General features: G+C 43.7%; 1 protein-coding gene across 6 annotated transcripts in view; it reads left to right on the forward strand.

The window, feature by feature from the left end:
• Window positions 1–13,626: 13,626 nt before the first annotated feature.
• Window positions 13,627–22,899, forward strand: part of BACH2 (BACH transcriptional regulator 2) — a 181,449-nt gene continuing 172,176 nt past the window's right edge. For 5 of the 6 annotated variants that reach the window (XM_031611258.2, XM_031611260.2, XM_090136001.1 and 2 more), the window contains exon 1: window positions 13,627–13,805. The gene's annotated coding sequence lies outside the window, so the exon portion shown is untranslated. Of the gene's footprint in view, window positions 13,806–16,556; window positions 16,668–22,899 lie in introns of all 6 variants that reach the window. The other variant, XM_090136000.1, reaches the window with a different exon arrangement.

Consider the following 22,899-nt stretch of genomic DNA (forward strand, 5'->3'; position numbering starts at 1 on the left):
CACAGGACCATATCCTCTTTACCTTTCAGTCATACGTTTATAATGCCCTGCATACCAAAGTTTTCCTATGATAAGCTCTCTTCAGTAACTTTCGTATTTATTATTTCTTATGACCCAGGTTATTGGTATTAATCAATAATATATTCTCTTCTGCCCTAAAGATATCATTAACTAGGAAGATAAATTTGAATTTATTCCTCATTCCATCCCTTGGCACTTTGTCATTCTCCTACCTACTTTAGAGCAGAAGCCACAAACAAATTTCATTAATTTCTTGCTACCATTTACACTGGCCATTTTTGTTTTGAAAATTGAAACACTGAAATTTAATTGTCATCATTTTTTATATGAACACGTTCCTATAAAGACTAATAAGGAGTATGCTAATTTGCATACTCAGCTAAGAAAATAAAGCATCAAATATCCTCACATGGATATACAATAACACAAAGAATACTTTCTGCAATTAAACCTGATTTTGATAGGTTTATTTTTCCTTCAGGTTAACTTCAAGATGTCTTGCCCAGTCACACCCATATTCATTTACAGAATTTAGCCCTAAGCCAACTCAGATATAATTATTATTATTTCCTCCTACTTCCCTTTAAACTACTGTAGGCATAGTTTGCTTTGAAATGAGGTGTCTAATGTTTTCTCATGAAGTACATAATATAGTCCAGTACTTGCTGCACTTCTTTTTTCTCTATTTTACGCAGCACATGTGGTTCTTCTGATGAGAGAAAGGAAGAGATTACTTTTCTCTTCTTTTTAATTAATCCGTTTTGTACCAAAGCAATAAGAAGAAGGCAAAGATAACCTCATCAAAAGGTTTTTCTCTCATGACATTCTCAGTGGCAAGTTTCATTTTGAAAATTGCTTGGAATTAGAGCCTAAGTTAGTGAACCAGCCTTGAACCTTTATGGATTTGGCTAAATTCTAGTTCACAGCACACATATAAATTGAGCTTGTGGGCTCATCTTGATTCTCATTTGTACAAATAGCAAGTTGTATAATGGCATGCTATGAGCCACTGAAGCAGGCAGCTGAGGAAGGCAGGTGTCTTGCTTCAGCTTCAGTCCTTGGTCAGCAGGCTCAGTGTTCCCACAGGCTCTCGCCTCTCCCTCACGCCCCAGCACATATCCTCCTCAGAATTCCCCACTCCCCTTCTTAAAACAAAAACATTTTTAATAGATGAGCTTGAAACAGATCACAGAAGAAACCATCTACAATGGTTAAAACTGTGCACGGTATCTGAGAACCATAAGTTGCTGTCCTGGCTAATATCTTCATTAATAATAATGTTATATTAAAAAAAAAATTACATGCCTCCCCTAATAAAAAGGTGTATTATTACACCGGACCAAGGGGAAACTTTGTGTGAAATTCCAGAGCCTTAAAGGCTCTTTCAAAGCAGGAGTTTCTGAACTAGAGAAGAGAATGCTGCTGTGAACTTCAGAGACGTCGCCTCCAGGACAACACCAGAGGGGCTTTCACACAAACATGTTAGAAATTCTGCCCAAACCAGCTCAGCACAAGACACAAGTAAACTGTAAATAGATAGCAATTCAGAGGGAGGAGAAGAGAACAAATAGCCAGAGATATTAAGATAAACAATCCATAATTATTCAAATAGACTAAACATAAATAAAGCTGCATGTGGGTCTCTGTAGGCCCTCCAGGTCACTAAGGAATTAAGGAGGCAATTAACAAGGATTAAGACATTTTCAAGAAGCTGAATTTATTATTTGCATTTGTTTTCGCTGTAGTGGGAGATTTGGAAGTTTATGGAAATCATGAGTGTGATATTATAAAGATAAATATTTCTGAAGATGAGGTACTGGATCAAGTTAAGAAAACCAAGTTCATGAAGTTAAAAGGAATCCAGGAGCATTCAGAAGGAGCTGAACTTCAGAACATAGCTGCTGGCAGAAGCATGCAACTCTACTATAAGAAAACAAGGGTGTTTCCCAAGACTAGAGAACTTCCCTGTTCCAAAACGGCAGTCAGAAATGAACACAGGTAATGTGGACCCCAGGGCTGAGGTTGCACACTGTGTGCAACCAAGGACAAGGTTAATCTTGGTGAGCACAATCAAGCCAGCACAGTTACACAGTTGTGCTGCAGTACTCTCCTTTCAAAACTGCAAAAAGTCTCAGCTAATTAAGGAAGCTCCTCATAGCAGAACAAAGGGTGATATTACAAATTGTGGATTAGTATCTGTGCTATAAATGGATTACACAATAGGAAACAAACAACTTCAGTGCAGGACCACATGGCAATAGCAAATGTTAAACCCTTGGTGAATTAAAGGCTAACCATCACACCTTCCCATTGCTATTATATATATTTGCTCATAATGAGGTTTTGTGAAAAGGCTGCCTGAACAAAAAGGGGAATATTTCCATTCACAAAAGCTGGGTTTCCCTTGAACACATTGCTCCCAGGATAATATCACCAGGTTGAATAGCTGTGCCAACTGCCAGTCCATTACCTATTTTTATGTCTTACTGCCACACATGGAATTTCAGACCTTGCTGACTGTGATTTCTCTTCTGCTGTGTCATTCTGCCTCCGATCTCCAAAGCAGAGCAGGTGACACGCAGCACACCCCACGACCAGGGCTGCTCTTCAGGTGATCTTTCACAATGATTTAGAGAGGAGTGACGATGCATCGCTGAAGTTTATGCACATTACTGAGGTTGAAGAGCAGCACAGATTATGGAAGATAGCAAATGATTTTAGTAGATCACATATATACAACCCTGGCATGTAAAATGAGGTCTTACACATGTGTACAGGAGAAATGGCATAGTTTTTTCAGGGAAGTTCAGAATAACTTATTGAAGACATCCCTCTCACTCTCCCAGTGGACAACACTTAAGCAAATTATTCACACCATATAATCAGATGAACACACCACATTCCATTTCAGACTTTACACAATCTTTCTGAGGTGTGGGTTTCTGGAGAATGAATATTCTGGATCACAGTCTGATTATAAACCCTCTGTATTGAGTTACTCGGAAGAATGATTTTAGATGGTGTTCGAGCTGCTTTGAAAGTGGTTGGTACTGAAGCACAGCTCCTCCTGGCACCCCAATTGCCTGTGCTGGGTTGGATGCTCAAAGATAGGGTCCCCTCCACACATCATGCTATTGATGCTACGTGGAGTGTGTGTGTCACACAACAGGCTCAAAGAGGAAACCCCAGTCACCCAAGAATCTTGGAAGTGATCATGGGCTGACCTTAAGGCAAAGATTTCAGAATATTACCAGAGAAGTAGGAAGGTGGTCATAGCTGCAAGGCATGGCACCCATTGCTCCCTTTGGCTTTGCTGGCATTTTAGAGCCATGCAATGGTGACAGCAGTCCCAACAGTACAGGCTTCTCTCTGCTCATGCCACAAGTGTCAGTGGGAAACACTGGTCATCTGGCAGTAGATCTAGTGATCTCCATTCTATGCATGCCCAAAGTAGATTACTTTTACACTGTGGAGTACCAAGCTGAGGAGTGATTTCTTGCTGGACTCTTGAGGCTGTGCATCCCTGCAGGTCCTGGCTTCTCTGTCTGCCCCCAGCCTTCCATTCCTACTCCTTCCCTAGCCCTAGTCTCTTCTGATCTGCCAGTCAGCTGGTTCAGGATGTTAAGCTGGCAGAAACTAATCCTATGAAGAAATGTGCAGCCAGTACCTCCTGAACCAGCTTACTGTGAGGTCAAACAAATGCCAGTGCCCGCCCAAGGAGGAAGCACGGAGAATATATGGGAAAACACAGAGATGAGGATGGGATTGCAACGAGTCCAATGAGGGCTGTTTTGAGCTGCTTTGGAAGCACAGCATGCATCTAAATCACAACATCAGATCACAAAGGAAAAGCTTTGAGGTGAAAATCTCTCAGTCCTAGAGAGTTTGGGCATCTCTTCGTTTAGGCACCTTGTTATTTAGGAGTCCAAGGTGACATCTTTAGGCTTAAGCATTTATGGTCCATAGGAAGCATTTATGACTTTTTTTTTTTTGGATCTGCCTTTCATAGAATAATGGAATTATAGAACCATAGAAGATCCTGACTTGGTAGAGGTCCTCAAGGATCATCAAATCCAACTCTGCTCCATAGATCACCACCCAAAACTCAAATCCTGTGTCTGAGTGCACTGTCCAAACACTGCTTGACCTCTGGCAACTTGGGGCCATGCTCCCTGCCTTGGGCAGCCTGTTCCATGACCAACCACCCTCTGATGAAGAACCTTTCCCTAATACCCAACTTGATCCTCCCATGATGCAGCTTCATGCCATTCCCTCAGGTCCTGTCACTGTTGCCAGAGAGCAGAGATCAGCACTGCCACTCCACTTCCCTTGTGAGGAGCAGTAGGCTGCCATGAGCCCTCCTCTCAGCCTCCTCTGCTCTGAGCTGAACAAACCAAGGGACCTCAGATGCTCCTCTAGACCTTTCACTATCTCTGTAGACTTCCTCTGTGTGTTCTCTGATAGTTTTATGTCCTTCTCATATTGTGATGCCCCAAACTGCACACAGGGCTCTAAGAGAAGTTGTATCAGTGCAGAGTAGAGCGGGACAATCCCTTCCCAGAAATGTCTTCAAAGAGCAGCTCAAGAGGAGCCACTGAGGAAATGCTGGAGGAGCAGAAAGAGGGGCTTCCTGCTACCTCCCATGAACTTCTCCTCTGCCTCACTTCTCTGCTTATCCTTCCCCTCTTTTGCAACAGACAGCTCCCCTCCAGGCAGACTCCCCTCCAGGCAGACTGCTCCTGCTTTCAGGGGAGACCTGGCCAAACGTCTAGGAGGACAGAAAGTGGGAGCCACTTCCCCACATGGGTGAAGGAAACCCACCCAAAAGCACAGATTGGCAGGTAGGGGTGCAGAATTAATTGATTCACATACAGATGTCTCAAGGGGAAGGGAGTAGTAGTCTGGATGTTTTTCATCAGAGCAATTAGGGCTGATCCTTGGGGTGGTGGGTGTTAGGCCAAAGCTGAAAAACTTTCCCTAAACTAGCAAAGCAAAGGGCTTCCATGCAGAATGCACTCAGCCCAAAGAACTTCCTGGTAACTCGGGTTATGGAGGCAGATTGTTGATTAGGATCCAACAGAGGATCAGAAACTCTTTTAAGCATAAATTGTATTTGCAACTGTGTGAGTTAAGCAAACGGATACAAGGGAAATCAAACCTCATGCTTCGGGGCATAAACTGCTCTCTTGTGAGTCAGGATCAACCTTTTTTCCTCTATGCATAGCGTCTCATAATTAGCTAGGTGCTTGCTGTGGTTTTGATTTGCTCTGAAGCACCAGTTAATGGATGCGGCCAGGGGCAGGATGCTGGACTAGATAGAGCCATGATGCGTTTGTGTAGGGCAACCCTTTTGTTCCATATTGGCAAAACCTGGTGGGAAAGCTTTAGTGATTCATGTCCTCCACTGCTCCTGGTCTTGCTGAATATTTGCCTCTCATTTCCATAAGCACCGAAGTCACTCTGAACCGCTACAGAAATAAAAAGGGAAAGTTGCATGAAGTGTTACTTATCTACAGGGTGCAGACAGCATTTATTTACTAAATGTAAAGGCGCTTTCAGCATCTGCATAGGTCACTTTTGCTAGTAAGAAACTAATTATTTCCCACATTCCACTTCAGCTGCAGAGAAATCACATAACATCCAGAAGATTTTGAATTTTGAAAAATACATGTTTCTGTGTGCACATTTGTGTACATCCAAATGTGAATGTATATACATAAATATAAGTCGGTCCAGCAAAAGGTTTTGAATTACTAGCATTTCCTTACAAATTAAAGGCAGGCAAGGACCAGTAATGCAGGTGACAGAGCATGCACTAACAAAGTCTGCCTCTCCACGCTGCCTCTTTGATGTACCTCATCTTTGCCCTGGAGGAATTTCATTATCCTATGGTGAGCCAGTAATGAAATCTGTACTCGGAATCAAGCCTTCACAGAAAACGATATCTCAACTCTTTGTTCTGCACAGACTAGCTGTGTGTGGTAGAAATATGTTTCTATTTGTGTGTGATCTGAGTGTACTTTGAATACTGATCTCAAGATAAAAAGGATAGAGATCTAATTTGACAAAATATTAAATTCCTCTATCTTGCTTTATCTAACAGAATTCTGATGCTTATTATTGTGATGAACGTTTTGGGTGATACTTGTAGTGTTAAGAGCGCGTGAGAAAAAATCTCTCCATGGAGAGCTGAATGGAGTGTGGGAGACCCCGATTTATAAAGAGTGCAGAGGGCCCTTAAGTACTATTTTTAGAATAACGCTGCCACAAATTTACACACAGAGAAAAAAAACGTACTCCACAGTCACTTAGGAGCAAAGTAGCATTTTGCTGCATAATAATGAGGAATTAATTGCTCTTTGTCATCACTTTTTATGCAAATTGCCATAGAACATTTGCCCAATGTGCATTTTACCTTTTAACAAAGAAAGTAGCAGCAAAAACTAGACCAAATTTCATAAGCCAAAGACAAAAGTAGGCTGTGCCACACATAAATTGTAGAAAGCAAGTCTATTATTTTGAGGAACTCTATCAATGTCCTATGGAAGTCCACTAAAAAAAAAGGTTTCTTGACCTATATGTCTAGTTAAATTAAATTAGGTTCAATTATCAGATGATTGAAACTTCTCATGGAATTTACTTTCCCTATATGCAGCCTTTCCTTGCTTCCTTTTCACTAATCACCAAATGTCACCAAGCTTATGCTTCCTTACTGATTGCTTTCAAGCTTTTGCTGAAATCATTATGTGAATTTCAGGCATTGCAGGTTGACAGTTGTTTATTTTGGGAGAGATTCTTATTTAAAAGTTTTATATATATATATATATATAATCAACCTTCGGTATATTTTCCCAACTTTTAAATTTAGACTAAGCTAACAGTTCTTCAAAGAACATGAGAATATCAATAGCTGTGGACTAAATAATATTTCCTTTCAGTGTAAGAGCAAGAAATATATAATAAATCACCTTTGTTCTCCATAAGGCTTTAATATTTTAGTCATTCTGCAACTGACACTGAAAATTTGATGCAAAAATTGCCTCAATGGCAGGCTGGGTCAAAATACAGACATCCTAATGGATTGCATTGTGTTAAAGCATTTTCTCCAGAAACGTCTCAACATGTTTTCTTTCTCTCTCTCTCTCTCTCTTTTTTTTTTTTTTTTTCCTTTTTGAGAAATGTAGGAAGGGTATCACTGTGCAAAGAGTTTCTGTCTTGCCTGTGCAATGAATTCAGTGAACTAGTGTGTCTTTTCAATCTCCAGTTTCTACATACTTCAAACATAATGGAGAGTTCCAGCAGAGCCCCTTTTCTATTCATAGGCTATTCACAACAGACCTTTGGAGTTCACAACTTCAAGTTAACACAGCAAAGAGCAGTTTTAAATCACTCCCTTAATCAGGGGTCACAATTATTTTCTGCAGCTACAAAAAAACCACAGGCACACTGCAAGCCAATGCACTCTGCATTCACCTCCAAAACAGAACAATAGCAGAGACTTGACCTCTGCCTTAAATGCAAACACTTCAACAACTCTACCTATTAATCAGAAAATACATGAATACAGATTGTAAATATTTCTTAATATAAAAGTTATCTTCATCCTTCCAGAAATAAATGTTCTGTTCCAGTCCTGTGCTTAAATTGCAAAAAATTCCTACAGCCTTTTTGAAAAAAGGCAAAAGCAATTTGTATGATAAGTAAACAAATCAAACTGTGTTCATTAATGTGAGTGAAAACAACAGTAATGAATCTCAAATACTCCAGTACCTGGTAAAAGACCACCAGAAGAAGCACAGGCTGCTGTGCCTCTGTGGCCACTGTACCTACTGACTGCTCCATCCATCCATGCTGCCTGTCCTTCTCTAGCAGATGCTCAGACAGAAAATATTTTCAACCTGCAAAAGACTTCTTGTGTTCCAGCCATGTTTCACGCATGAAGTATCCTTAATTATTAAACCACATAGGACTGTCAAACCAGGCTTTGATCTTTGGACAACCTGCCCTGGTGGAAGGTGCCTGTGCCCCTGACAGGGGTTTGGAACCAGGTGATCTTTAACGTCCCTTTGAACTCAAGCCATTCTGTGATACTGAGAACCTTATATTTTATGTCCCTGCATGTGTAAATGTGTCACTTCCCCTGGCTCTCTCTGAAAGCCTTGCAGTGTCCTCAACAACAGCAGCATGTCCTGCATTGTGGTTGTGCAGCCCAGCCCAAGAGGAATTTACTTACACAAAGCCTCTGTTACAGTAACCCAGTGAAAGCAGAATTACATGTGCTAACAATTCAGAGTCATTACCAATCCAGTATTTTTGTTTGTGAGTAATAATTACCTCAAGGCTTTTACTCTAATTAATGAATTTGGGTCTAGTCAGCCACTGGTGCGTGCGCATAAACTCTCATTGATGTTAAAGACTACACAGAGTAAGAGACTCCTTAAAAATAGTAATCTCTCACCAGGGAATAGGGTTGGTGGGTTTTTTTATTCCCGTTTTCCATTCCTTCCCAAAATCATAACTTTGAATTAAATCCTCACTGAATACTGGTGTGCTCTGATATATCAGAACTGGGACCGAGATTGCTCAGAAATCTCTCTGTGCTTTTGAATGAGGCCTTGAACCAAAATAAATTTCCTACTTGGTATTTAGCGTCTGGAGCACAAATGCAGCCCCATCACACCTAGATCAATCTCTGCATGCTCTCCTTGTTTTCCAGACCTATAAGATTCCTTTCTCTGAGCAGTGCTCAGCAGAGCACCTTTTCCCATTTATCCTGTGCATTCCTTCATTTGCAGCATGATGGACTTGCCAAGGTCCATCTTCTTAAGCTTTGCTGCAGGTATCTTCACATAATTTTCCAGATAAGAAAGAGGAGAGGTTGTTGAAAAAAAACAAGCATTTAGGGTAAGTTTAGCTAAAACAAGGTTGGAATTTGCCCACAATTGCCCTCAGATAACTTCTGGAACAGTTTTGCCTGCATCAATTCTTAGGTTTAAATCAACTGTGGTTTAAGTATGTCATTATGGATGTCCCTGTTCTTGGAAGGAGACTCTGAGATCACCTAAGCTTGCAGAATAGGGAGATTTGAAAGATTTGACCTCCAGAAGCTAATATATAATGCTGTTAAATGTATTTTAAAAGAAAATTCTAAATATAAATTCTGAAACATTACCTCCGAATCGTAAATCACAGCTTACACACTGAGTAAAAAAAATAATTAAAAATGAAAGCAGTGATAGATCTAATGAAAATCCCAGAAGAAAGCACTGATTCAAAGACACAATGGAAAAGGTTAAGCCTTAACCTCACCAGCTGACTCCAGGACTCACTGCAGGCCATACTTGGACTGTCATTTGCAGCATTTAGCTCCGAGACAGCAGAAGGCTGTAAGCATTGTGTCACTCTGAGGCTGAAAAATTCTGATCTCCCGTATAACCAACGAAAATAATTTTTAGGCTGTTCATCCAATTTGTCTAACAAAGATAGGTGTTGCAGTCACTTTTCCCTAATTGTTCTATGCTCAACCAAAGTCTGGCAACCCTAGCAAGCAGGCATTCTGAATTGTTCACTGCTCTTTTTTTGAACAAGAAAAACACCAGATCCTAACTACTGTTTTAGTGACCATACAAAAGGGTTTGGACGTTGTACGTAAACCGGAATGATTCTTGACCCTAAATTTCTTCGAGCCACGAGCTCCTTGAAAACCCCTTCACATGATGTTATCCACATCATATTTTAAAGGTCAGCACCTGCCTTTTTTCCTGCCTTGTCTTCTGACGCAATAATTTTAGCCCGGGCAACAATGCTTTGTTAATACTTCAATACATTTCAAACACGGTATCTCACTGGCTCCTTAAAATATCATACCAGAGATCTGACGCTCTGTGCATGGCAAATGTTCCTTTGTGAAGCTTTTCATGTTGCGTCAAGCCATGCTGTGGAGATATTACACTGCGAATCTTTGATATCGTGCACCACGACAATGTCTCCTTCTTAGCTGTCACAGCCACTGACTCAGTGTGTGCTGTTCGTACTGTCAGTGCTCCTGGAAACGCAATATACCTGGAGTGTGTTAGAATCTGGTTGCAAAAAGACATACGGTGCCTGTAGCATAATCAGCAATCAACTGTGAATTTCTTAATCACTGCAAAGAGAATGATGCAATTTCATGAATTCTACCTGCATAACCCAGGAGAATATGTATGTGCATAATTATCAATAATGACTTAGAAATGTGTGCAGGACCAGGACTTATTCAGGAAAGCCCACCTTTTTCACCCTAATGCTGCTGGGTAAAATGTACAGCGGAAGGAAATTACCATTCCCTCAATTAGATTAATTTGTCCTTCTTTTTCTTTTTTCACTATTTCAATACCACTATAAAGATGGAGTTGCGTAAGATTTTGAATCCACTAACAACATGTTGCCCACTGAGAGAGTCTTCAGGTCACTCTGATTGAAGCGACTGCAACAAAAATTGTCCTGTCAGGATTTCCATCTCTTCCTGTAGCAGCTTAAATTAGGAATTACTCATTATCAGGGAACAGCAATTTGTTTCATAAATACGTGCTTGAAATAGCTTGCAATACACAGGGCTCTCCAACAAGTGGCACTATTAAGACTATTCAACTTACAAGATTGATATGCAAATGAGATCTCAGACAGGGATGTTGGGACGTGTTTTACAATATTGTAGTCATTTAAAATCTTTTAAATATACATATGAAATGTGACTGAAATAGATATATTCATATTTCAAACATTCTGGAAAGTTTTGTGTTATCCATAAAGAAAATACTGGAAAGTAGGTCAAGTGCCCCAAGCTGAGCCAGGCAGTCCTCTCTGAAGGGATGAAGTCACCGTGCTGTGGGGAAACTGCCTAATTAAGACATTGGTAAAGATGATACTTAGTAAGGAACTACATCTATAAAGTCGAGCTGAAGCCAGTTGTAAAATCTACTGAGGCAGCTTTGTTTGGAGAATGTTGTTGTGGCACTCTGGGTGAATTATTCCTAAAGTATTTGTGGGATATCTTCTACTTTGCCTCTCTCTACATTTACTCTCACCTTATTTTGGCATTGTTGCTTGACAAACTGTTGATCATTTCGAGAGGCCATATGCAATATCTCTTCAAAGAACTCATTTGTCTGAGGTATGTTTGGCTCCAAAAAGAAAAAAAAAAAAAAAAAAAGGATGCAGAAATAGCTACATTTACAAAAAACTGAGGTGTGAAAATAGTTGAATGCAATCAAAACAGGATCAGGCTGGAAGTGCTACCGCAATATAAGCTGTTTGGGGCTGTACTAGGGAGCCAGTGCATTAAAATGTAAGGTGCATAATATAAAAATAGCATTTTATAATGGTAGATTTTGTTTCGTTAGTGCAATGTTCCTCCTGTCTTTGAAAATCAGCTGTCAGATTTTCCCCCAGTTTACTAGTATAAGACCTAACAGGCTACAGTAAAATCACTTTAAGCTCACTTAACATCAAAGAGTAATGTGCATTTTAAAATGCTGGACGGTAAGATAAATAGTAATTATTGTGCTTTGCAGAAAAGTGTGCTCTGGGCTGAGGTTTATGCAATTTTTTTGCTGAGTTTTCTGCTTGACCAGCTTTGACTTACCTGGAGCTGCATCTTGTGCAGCGTAGTTTGTAAACAACAGAGGATGCACACTTTGAATGCAGTGACATAATGGGTGTGCAGAGTGCTAAGTAAAGCATTACAAATGCTGCATGACTTATTTTTATCCGAGTCCTTCTGAATATAGTATTTTTATCTCTCATGCCAATACAAAACTATTTTTGTGTCTCTAGGAAAAACAAGGCGACACGGGACCCAGCCTTGTTAGCATTTAAACACACGACACTACACGGTGGGACTTGCCATGTGTTAAACACTGCATATGTCTGCAGAACCAGAACCTACGTGCTCTTGTGAGCAAAGCTTTGTACCAGCATCACTTGCAGAGGGAAACTGAAGTTTATGAGTCAAATTCTCCAGCGGGACATTATTCTGCTGCCACATGCAGCTACAAAACGTAGGGGTAACACGGTGCTAAACCAGAATGCTTCTCGCTTTACACGAGCAGACAACCATATAAAATGCAAGCCAGGGGAGAGCGTTGCTTTTGAAAAGTGACAATATGTCTGACATCACACGTGAAGAGCTGATTTTGTGTTGACACGCCGTCTTTGCACAGTTTTCTGTAACGAAGCAGACTTTGAAAAATGCAGCAGCGAGTTCCGAAGTTCAGTCAAACAATGCCCCAAAAACTGCTCCTCGCTCCGAGGAGAACACAGAAAGCACTGAGCGGTAAAGGGGGAAAATCAGGATGAATACATACGATATCAACAGCGACAAAACAGCGAACGGCACACGTTAATTACCAAACTGTGCTTGTGTAAGCTGCAGGTCAACATCGTTCTTTATTGGCGTTTGCTGCCACTACGGCCTCGCTGCCGAGACCCGCGCCCCAGCCCAGCCGGCGGGCAGCACCCCGCGCCGGGACGGCCTCACGGGCGTTTGTTTTTGTTTTTAATCTCGGGAGCGCTTATCTATTCCTCTGATGTTTGGCAGGGCTGACTCATGACTGTTGGACGCTTGCGGTTGGCAAGAGCTGGAGGATGAGGTTTCTCCGGGGGCGGAGCGCGTAAAATATCACCAGGATCAACAGCGGGGCTCCGCGGCAGCCGGGGCCGGTCGGGTGGCTGCCTCGCCCTCCCTGCAAACGGCTGAGCCTGCCCGACCCCCGCAACGCCTTTCCCGGGGCCCGGAGGCTCCGGGGGCTGCGCGCCAAGCGCTCGCGGCGGACCCCTCGGCCATGGCGGCCGCCCCCACGGCCCCTCGCGGTGGACTACGACTCCCAGAGCCCCTCGCGGCCGCTGGAGTCCGGCGCTAACACCACATATACATATATACACACACACACACACACACACAGACCCCGGGGGGAGCGAGCCAGCCGCGCGCATGCGCCGCCCCCCTCCCCGGCAGCGGGGGAGAGGCGGGGCGTCCGCGTCGCCGCTATTCGCGGAGCGGCCGTACGCATCTTTCCGTGCGTAGCGACCGCGGCGGGCGAAGGAGGGCGCGCTGCGCCGTTGGCGTAGCGTTGTTGTGAATGGAGCGGGGCGGGGAGGATGATGTCAGCCTGGCGAATGTCAACAATGTAGCGATTGAGGGGCGGGGGCGGCGCCGGGCCGGGGCGCGCGCGGCGGCGGGGCGCGGGCAGCGGCAGAGCGGGGCAGCAGCGGCCGCGGAGCAGCAGCAGCACCAGCGCCGCCTCCTCCTCCTCCTCCTCCGCCGTTTCCGCCCGCGCCGCGCCGGGCCGGGCCGCGCGGCCCCGGGCTGCCCCCGCCGCCGGCCCCGGTGCCGCTCCGGCAGCGCCGCTCCCCCTTCCCTCCTCCTCCTCCTCCTCTCTCCGCTGCGGCTTTCTCTCCTCCTCCGGCCCCCGCCAGCCCCCTCCTTCCCTCCTCCTCCCTTCCCCCTTTATTTTTTCCCCGCAGGGCTCCGGCTCAGGGAGCAGCCGCTTCAAAGCGAGCGCCATGTGATGAGCCTCTGGGTCGCGGCTTTTTTTTTTTTTTTTTTTTTTTTTTTTTTTTAAATAAACACCCTCGTATTTAGCGGGGAGGAGGGCCGCGTGTAGGTCGGTGACCGCAGAGAGCGGTTAACAACAATTTCCAAAACAATAACAACAACAACAGGCAGCAGCGCTCCTTCCCCGAGCCCCCCCGGCCGCAGCGCAGCGACAGCGGCGACCCCCAAAGTTGCGCGGAGGCGCGGCGAGGTGAGTGGGGCGGCGGCGGGCGGGAGCCTTCCTCCTCTCCTCCTCCTCCTTGTCCTCCTCCTCTTTCTCTCCTCCTCGGCCCCGAGCAGCTGTTGCGCGGGGCTGCGGTGCGGGAGCGCTGCGAGGGGAACCACGCGTTGCGTAACGGGGGGAGCGCAAGTGGTCCTCTGGGTGTACGTATCGCCTATTTATACGCATATATATGTACCTGTGTGCGTGTATATGCCTGTATATACGCGATGTGTATGTACCCTGTGTGTACACGCTTGTATGTATGGGTATGTGTGTACGCGTGGGCCCTGTCCCACCTCCGTGCCCACTCCCTCCCTCCCCGTTCCCACCGCCGCGCATTGGGGTGCACGGGCTCACCCCGCTTCCCTCCTTCCCTGTTGGCTCAGGGCTATGGGGAGATGCCGAGCACGGTCGCAACGCGTGGCAAGGTGTGAAGTGGCAGCGCTCCTCATGTGGCACGGGCTATTTGTGGGTTATTCTGGGTGTGCTGGGAGCTGGCACTGGCCTCGTGTGACAGAGCGCTGCCCGGGATAATAATAAGTGGGAGCGGCGGGCAGTCCGTTGGAATTGTGTGTTGGGATGGTGGAGTGGTTGTGAAAGTGCAGTTTGCTGTAGCTGAAGGTGTGTCAGCGTTCTCTCAACACAAACCCATTTCTCTAAGGCTTCGCATCTGTCTCTAAACTTTTTGTAGCTGGGTGTTTGGAGTCTCCAGCTCATTTTGGGTTGGGGACAGTCTGAGGCTGTGCTGTGCCGCCGAGGGAGGTTGGCGGTGCTCGGATACATTGACATCTCCAGGTGTGTCAATACCAAAACGTGTTGAGGTGGAGGGAATGAAGTGGCAACGCCACATGTTGAGCTGTTGTCTGTGGGGCTGTTGTAGTAACAGCTTTAAAGCAGTGTTTTACAAGGCTTTGTGCCTGACAGCCAGCAAGCCATAAAATTCCCCTTCCAACGCGTGCTTGCTCTGCAATTCATGAAGACTTTCCCAATTGGAAAGACATTGACCACTGCAATGGCGCAAGTGCTACGGGCACATTGACAAATCCCCACTGGTGTGTGCCAGAGCCTGCACTAGGAGCAGAGAGCCAGGGCAGTTGTCTCAGTCTTCCTCACCTGGGGCGCATCTGGGACATCTGCTGGTGTTGGTGTCTCGCAGGATGTGGGTGGGACGCCCTCCACTCCTCCCTGCTTTGCTTTCTGCTGGTTGTTCTGCAGGAGGAGATGGGCAGCTCCTATTAGCTGTGTACAAGGGAAAGTTGGAGATGCTAGCTCAGAGCGACAGTCCAAATTCCAGTAAACAGGCTTGGACTTGATGCTTCTAGCATGAGGAAATTGTGGTAAGCCTTTTGGTGTTGTAGATGGCCTCAGAGATGTGGTGGGATTAACGAGTTTAATCAAATTCCTGTACTGCCAGTGATCTTATGTATTGGTCTCTGTCTGTGTGCAGTTAGTGACAAAGAGCTGGAAATAAAGCTCCCTACAGACGGATGTGTGGTGTGCAGTGTGTGGCAGGAGAAGAAAGCTCGCTCTTTCTTCTTCTAAAACTTTCTTTGCTTGTGTTTTTGCTCTGAAGTGCGATAGCTGTTTTTTTGTGATTGCCTGAGAGTTGCTTTCCTTAAGGTTTTTCTAAAAATATTGCCAGCCATAGAAAAAGGAGAATAAATTATCCCATCTTTTCAAAGAATTCAGAGGAGAACACAAAGAAGTGTTTTCTCATTGTGTGCCTATGATGTTCTTTGCACGTGCACAGATATTATTATTTTTTTTAAGTGACCTCTTAGAGTGTGGCAAATAAGTGTCTGCAGCTCCAGCTGAAAAATGAGATGTGTAACTAATATATGCAAAGTAATGATTTCAGTAGTTAATGGCATTTTTGTGCAATAAGCTATTGGTGCAAGTTGAGTAGCATTTATTACGTGACTTGTAATCAGTCTTTTGCAATTTTTGTTTAGGTCATATGAACAGGGATTATATATTCAAATCCAAGTGTGCATGCCTTTTTGCTCAAAGGAGGGCTCCCTGAATGGTTTCTCAGTTTACAAGATGCAGGAACGTACCTACAGCATTTAGCAGATCCGTCTGGGGTTTAAAGGCATGGATGCTTCCATCTCTCACCTCTGGGTCTGAATTTCCATCTCTGCTGGTTCTGGGTGTATATTAGTGTACTCAACCGTATATTAGTGGTTTCTGGGCTGAAGTATGTGAGAGAAAATACACAAGTCATTCCATTAGCATGCTGAAGAAAATCTCAATTTAAACTGAAATATCGGCTTTCTGTGAGCCCAGCTTACTCCTGCTGCTTCAGGGCTCCTCCTGACTACAAATGCTTGAAGAGGATGGGGAATAGAGCCTTTGTAGTGCCTGTCGTTGTCGTTCTCTGCTGATATTTGAAGAGGTGCCCACACGGTTTTGTTGTAGCAGAATGGGCAGTCGATTCCCACCCCCAATAATTCCCTGAGGTTTTTCAGAATAGTGTTCAATTGCTTACTCGGCTTTTTACAAAAAAATGGTCATCGTTTCTTTAAATTTAACCAAAAGACATTAACCTTGGCAGCTGCCTGAATATTACGCATTCATCTGAAGCTTGCATTGAGAAGATGTAAAATGTATGAATGCAGCCAGCTGAGTTGCAATGTGTTCATTTTGCTTTATAGCTCGGCAGAAACATCTTTGTAGTGTATTGAAAAGAGTGCTACTCACTGTGCCACGGTTGGGCTATGAATTATAATTTTAAAGCAGGCAAGCAGTGGAATGCATACCAATGTCTTTGTGGCCAGCGATGGACTTGAAGCTCCTGCATTCCCAGAAGTAATAAGTGTGGATCAAAGAGCAACCGCACGTTCTGAACAGGTAAATAAAAAGAAAGAAGGGATGAAGTTCTGGTAAGCCTTTGTGCTGTGAGTTTGCATGCACAGCCTAACTCCATCAATCAAAAATAGGACTTGGGAGGCTCCTCTGCTGGTTGTGGTGGTGTTGCTGGGAGAGCCAGAGGAACAACCTGAGGATGAGCAGCTGTGCTGAAACTGAAAAGGGGCAGCTCCTGTGAGATTTACTTCTGAAATCTGTGTGTCACTTGAACAATAACCTTCTCCGCTGTGCTATTAACAGAAGAGGCAGCAATTAGGAATAGGAGAACTTGGGAAACTGCCCATTTGCCCCAAGTAGGAGATTACATGAAAGCTGGAGGCTTGATGTTTGGTCCTGAGCTTTGACAGGGCGCAGCCCAGGTGGTGATGGGTGGGTGACTTGTAGTGCACAGGTTCAGAAGTCTTCTGCTATGAGGAGCAGGAGCTGCCTATTGCTCATCACCGTGCTCTTCTGGGCTGTGTGGCAGCAGTTTTCTTCTTGGAAAAGAGGCAAAGCAGTTAAATCTGTTTAAATAAAAGCAGCTAAAACAAAATGACCCTTGAGACTTCATCATAGCTACTTATTATAGCCGGCATCCATTGAGAATTGTTTTTCTGTTGTGTTTTTTTTTTTTTTTCTTCCCTTCATTAGTGATTGCTTTAAAATTGAAGCCTGAACTAGGAAAACAGGAACTGTGAGTGTGGAGGTGTACTTTTGGCCCAATTTGCATGCTGCCTGCTCTCTGTTTAGCAGTAGGTGTACTGGGCGCGTGTGCGAGCAATCCAACGTGTCAGCAGTTCCTGCGGGCTGCTCCTGCTGACTCACGTGTCTGGTGCAGCCTGCAGCTCCCTGCCATCAGCTGCCCACAGTAGGAGCATGGCAGCACTGACCCTTCGTGCAAAGGTTGTTTTTGATTCTCTGGTCACTGCTTCTGTTGTGGCGTCTTCCTAGTCAGCCTGAAGAAAGCCGTTCAGGCTGGCTGCTGTTTGTTGTGCTTGAAGTACATCTGGATGTGACACGTGTCCAGCAGGACTGACCCTCTGGGGTTTGTTTTGTTTCTGGTTTTGTGAATGGGATGTTTGATTTACCAAAAACATCCACCAATACATTGTTCTCAATTTGGATACAGCAAGACCCACATGCAAGTAGTATTTTCTCTTGAGAATTACCAGCCCTACAGGCTCTTACCCTGCAGCCTTTTTTTTTTTTTTTTTTTGTGGCAGAAACCTTTGAAGCCAGCAAAGAATTCTGATTAACTTTTAAAAACCTTTATAATAGCTGTCTTTAATTTTCAGAATTTTCGTGTCTCTTAGAGCCTGGCTTCTACCCCTGCAACAGTAACCCTGACCACAGCGCGAAAGGATTTCTTCATTTGCATGAGGATGAGAACTTACCCTCTTGTATACAACTGTTTATTTACAGTCTCCCTTCTGATTACTCATACAGATCCTAAAATGATAGCTTCTGCTGACTAGGGGTTTTTAACTGATCTTGTTATGGCTTTTTTTCTTCCCTCCTTTCTTTTTCTTTCTCAGTCTGTCACAAAAGCCCTTACATCAGCTGAGCGAATTATCCTCCCGCAGTTCTGGATTTACTGCTACTGAGTTGTAAGCCCTCAGTCATCTTCTGTGTTTTGCTTCCTTTTTTATTAGTTTCTAAAAACATGGTAAACAAAATCAGCTGGTATAAAACAGGCTTTCATAACAAAAAGGTGAGCTCTTGTCACTTGTTTTGTTTTTAGTCAAATACTTTGACCAGTAATGAATAGAAAACCACATTGAGAGCTTTGTAACACTTGAAGAAAATGGGTGTTCTTGGTTTCCGCCAATACAAATGACTCATCAGTATCAGTAGGGTTCCTACTTCTAATAATAAAGCTGTGGAAGACCTTTAAAATCTGTGGTTTTGGCCCCTGCTCTTAGTGAAAGGTTGGAAAATATTGCTTCAAGGTTTTTTGTTTTTTGTTTTATAAATGTATGGAAGCTTTAGTGATTTGCTGTGCCACAGCAGATGATCACATACCCTCCAAAAAGCCCTAATCGTACCACTGGCTGTGGTGGTAAAATCTTCCATTCTTCTGTTTCCTCAGTGCAGCCCATCACTGATGTTTAGCCTTGATGTCAGAGATGCACATCTGGAAAATACAATCTAGAGATGCTGAGAGCAGGGCAGGAGCAGCACAACACCTCATCCTGCTGAGGTGCTGCTCTCCACCTCAAGTCCACCTCAATCAAGAGAGGACAGCGATGCTGCTGTGTGACCCACAGTGCTGGTTCAGCTGGGATCATGGCATCCAGAGGGGAAAGTAACTAGAGAATAAGAGCTGGAGGACAAACAGCAACCTGCAGGATGCGTGTCATTACCTAGGAGGAAATGCAGGTCTTCCAGTACTGAAAGTGATACTGAAAAAAGGGCAGATCAGAAAGTCATCTATTAATTTTTTATTTTTTATTTTTTTTTGCCCCCATGCTGACATCCTTTCAGTTATTTACTTGTGAGGCTGAAATCTTGTATGCAGCATGTCCAGTGCAGCAAGGCAGCCCCTGCTGCATATTGCATTTAGCTTGAAACTGTAACTTGGAGACAGCTGGGTCAGCTTCTTCCATACAAGTATAGTGTGCCCTCCATGCTGTTATACTGTATCAAGTTTTAAGTCTTTGATGCAACATATTCAACCTTACTTGCAGTCCAGACACAGTATTCTGACCTGCTTCACTGATTTATAGCCTTGCTAAGTGCTTGCAAGCTGCTCATGTTCTTACAAGATTTAAAGACTGAGGTAGAGCTCATCTCTTCTTCCATGTTAGTGAGAATTCCAACAATTATGAAACCTCCACTTTATCTTACTTTATCTTTTGTTGTGATATTTGTACTGGTTCATTGTTAATTATGAGGATGGGATGGTTCTTTGTTTGCAAAGTAATGTGTGCTTTAAAAAAAAAAAAAAGCATTTTGAGGCAGATCTACAGAAAATCTAGAGTGACATCAGCATTGTTGAGGAACTCTTGAGCCTTAATGATTAAATACCTTATATTTAGTTATTAATAATTATTAAAATAATTATTAAATACCTGAATATTTAATCTAGATTTTACTGAAATAGCTTGGGTGTTTTTGGTAGTTTCTTGTGTGACTGGGCTGCTATGGAAGGTCTTTGGTTGTTTCTTACTGGGAAAAGCACACTAAAAATAGAGGCGCAGAAGTCTGTGGAAATTTGACTTTGAAACATGTGAAAATCCAGTTGTTTGTTACATGGCAACAATAAGAGATTTTACTATTTTCAGATCAGTAGAGAAGAAAAGGCCAACTTCCAACGTAAGGAGTTTATTTATGGACAGTTCTTACTGAAGTTCCCAGAATAATGTTCTGCAAGGAGTGTAAAATACACCATCAGTGTTTGTTCAGAGTTTGGAAGGACGTGGATTTGATTTGGTGATCTGTTTTCCTCGTGTTTTTAGAAAACCTGGCTATGAGAAGCGTAATGAGGATAGGGTTGTGATGTATGAGTAACCCTTCTAAATCTCATCCATGTTTTCAGTTCTGCTGGGAAAAAAAAAAAAAAAGACCTCTTTCCGACTCATTGAAGGTTGGACCGGTGAAAGGGAACAGATGCTGCCACTACCTGAATTCTGGGTCTGATTGTGCTCTGCATCGTCTCACCCCTTTCCTCACGCTCACCCTGACACCCACCTCATCCCACAGTGGGCCTGCTCTGAGATCTATATCAACAGGTTATTCATTTTGTTGCTACAGTTAATTTTCTTCTGGCTGATTTTACTACAGGGTCTGGCAAGTACCTGGGTAAGGGAGAGAATGGAAGTGTTTAAAATGAAACTAAAATTTGTTCAATGGCCTTTGGGCTGCACCAGAGTGCAATGACCATCTCAGCATTGTGCCCCATGTCCTGAAGGCCACCATCATCTTGTTTTTTGCAGTGTGGGGGTACTGCAGGGAACTATGAGCAGCCATCTGCCCTGCAGCTTGGTGGCAAGGGCTTGCTGTTGGGGCATGGGATGTGTGAGTTCAGACTTGGGCTGTTTAATTTTGGCTTTGCAACAGTCAATTGCATGAAACATTAGATGAAAACAAAACTCAGTCAAGCAAGCCTTCCTCTCCCCTCTACCTTAGCAAGATACACAGCTTGTTATTCCCATCTGTTGATGGTTGCTCCTTGCCTGGTGTGACCTGGTTGTGTCACTTATCTCACAGCTGTGACAAGCCCTTGGGAATTTAGATTTTAAACCTAAAGGAGATGAGAGCCAGCCTGGTGACTCTGGAGCGAGCTTGTTGAGCCAAGTGGCTGCAGCCCACCCTGTGCCCAGCACCCTCAAGTCTCTCTTGCAGCCTCCATCACTCTAGACATGATGGCAAGCATTTGCTCTTGGAGACAATGAGGAACAGAATCAGCAGGTGATCAGAGCAGCCCTGGCTTGTATTTGCTCTGGTGAAGGAGAAAGTAGGACTCCATGCTTCATAACAGGAGGGAGGAGTTGCTGGCTGACAGCCCATTAGCTGAAAGCAGGAGGTCCTGCTTGGCCACGTGCTTGTTGAGTTTCACTGGGCCAATTTAGCATTCCAACCCAGCATATGGCAAATCACCTTCCGCTCAGCCTTGGCTAATTTTTTGCCAATATGAAGAGTTTGAACCATAGGTCCAAAGAGTAGCAGAACTAAAGCAGGGGAGAGAGAGAGAGGAGCAGTGCTGGCATCTTCGGAGAGCAGTCATTTGGAGAGCAGCCTGGATCCACCCTGTGCTGCTCCCCCATCCCTTGACAAAAGCTGTGGTGACTTTGTGCAGAACTGAATGCAACCCATGTGTATTAGACTTATGTCCAGAGCTCTGTTAGCATACCTGCAGATGTTGGGTAAGGTTCTCCTCATGAACTGGGAAACGTTCTGTTTTAGCTCAACTCCAGGTATTTGCTGTTGCTGAGGTACTCCTGTGCATTGAGCCTATAGCCTGCTGACCATTGCTTGTTCCACTCAGGGGTTTAACTTCATGTCCAAACTGCTCATTTGTTCCTATAGCTGTTCTTCAATGTGTGCTGAGGGAAGACATGGTGCAGAATACCTGGTGTGGAAACCCCAGTGAGCTGACAATGTGAAGTGGTTGTGGGAGATGTCAGTGAGCTCACCTGAATCTAAAACTGGTGATAAATGTAAAATTGCTCTGTAGTTTGTCATAGCTGGAAGCTCACAGGCAGTGTGAATATCAGCACTCTGCAAGGAAATTTTATGTTTGTCTTTTTCCCCTTCTTGTTCCTCTTCATTTGTCTTATTACTAGACTAAAAGTAGAGTCAGTGATTCATTCAGTAATCTGTTTCTTGGACAGTTAGTCATCTGCCAATTTGTGTTAACTTTCCACTTTGTTCATAAAGTGAGTAATGCTTAATGCACTAACCACCAAATTCCAAGCTTAAAAGGCTGTGAGCATCATCCAAATCATCTCCAAACTTTCTTTATATATATAAAGATTTTTTTTTTTTTAACCATTCTGTAAGATCAAAGTGAAGGAGACTTGGTCTGCTGTGTGGTACAGCTACAGCCTAATTGTTTCGTCTAGCCCTAGTTATTAAAGCAAAGCTCAAGGTTGCAAATGTATTGCAGCAGTTCTGTTGTACACGGAGTCGTGTATGACTTGTATTTCATAATCAGTATAATACTCCTTGTTGTTCTTCACTGCACCTACTGTCAGCAAATAAACAATGCCTCCCTATTTCCCTCCTCCACTGACTGCCCTGACTTTATTAATTTTTTTTTTTCCCTACCTCAGTGAACTGTGATGCTATCAAGACTAATTTAGTGCAAGTTGCTTGGTCTTGCAAGGAAGACTGGGATTGGTATTGGCTGCTGCAAATATTTCTGTTGCTTCTCATCTTCCTTTTTTTGTGCTGTTGAAGTGTTACCTATACAGAACTCGAAGCTATAAAGCCTTCCTATAGAGATGGGGTAGATATTTTGATCTGAAGGTGATGCCAGTCATTTCTGAAGATGAGCGCAGCACTTGTTTGAATCACTTGCGGAATTTTAAAACTATTTTTTCTTCTGTTTCATGGAAACCAGAGTAGTGTAAAGAGTAACAAGGTCGGTAACATCACAGGAGAACTTTATAGGAGCAAAGTCTTTACAGTCTTCACTAAAATAACATGAAAGTTCCTACTGCAGTGCTGAGCAGCAGAAGGATTTGAAGTGGAGGAACTGCTCTCATGCTGCAGGGAGTAAACATTGATACTG

The sequence above is a fragment of the Phasianus colchicus genome, chromosome 2 (assembly GCF_987193195.1).
Source record: "Phasianus colchicus chromosome 2, bPhaCol1.hap1.1, whole genome shotgun sequence".
In the NCBI taxonomy this organism is placed as follows: Eukaryota; Metazoa; Chordata; class Aves; order Galliformes; family Phasianidae; genus Phasianus; species Phasianus colchicus.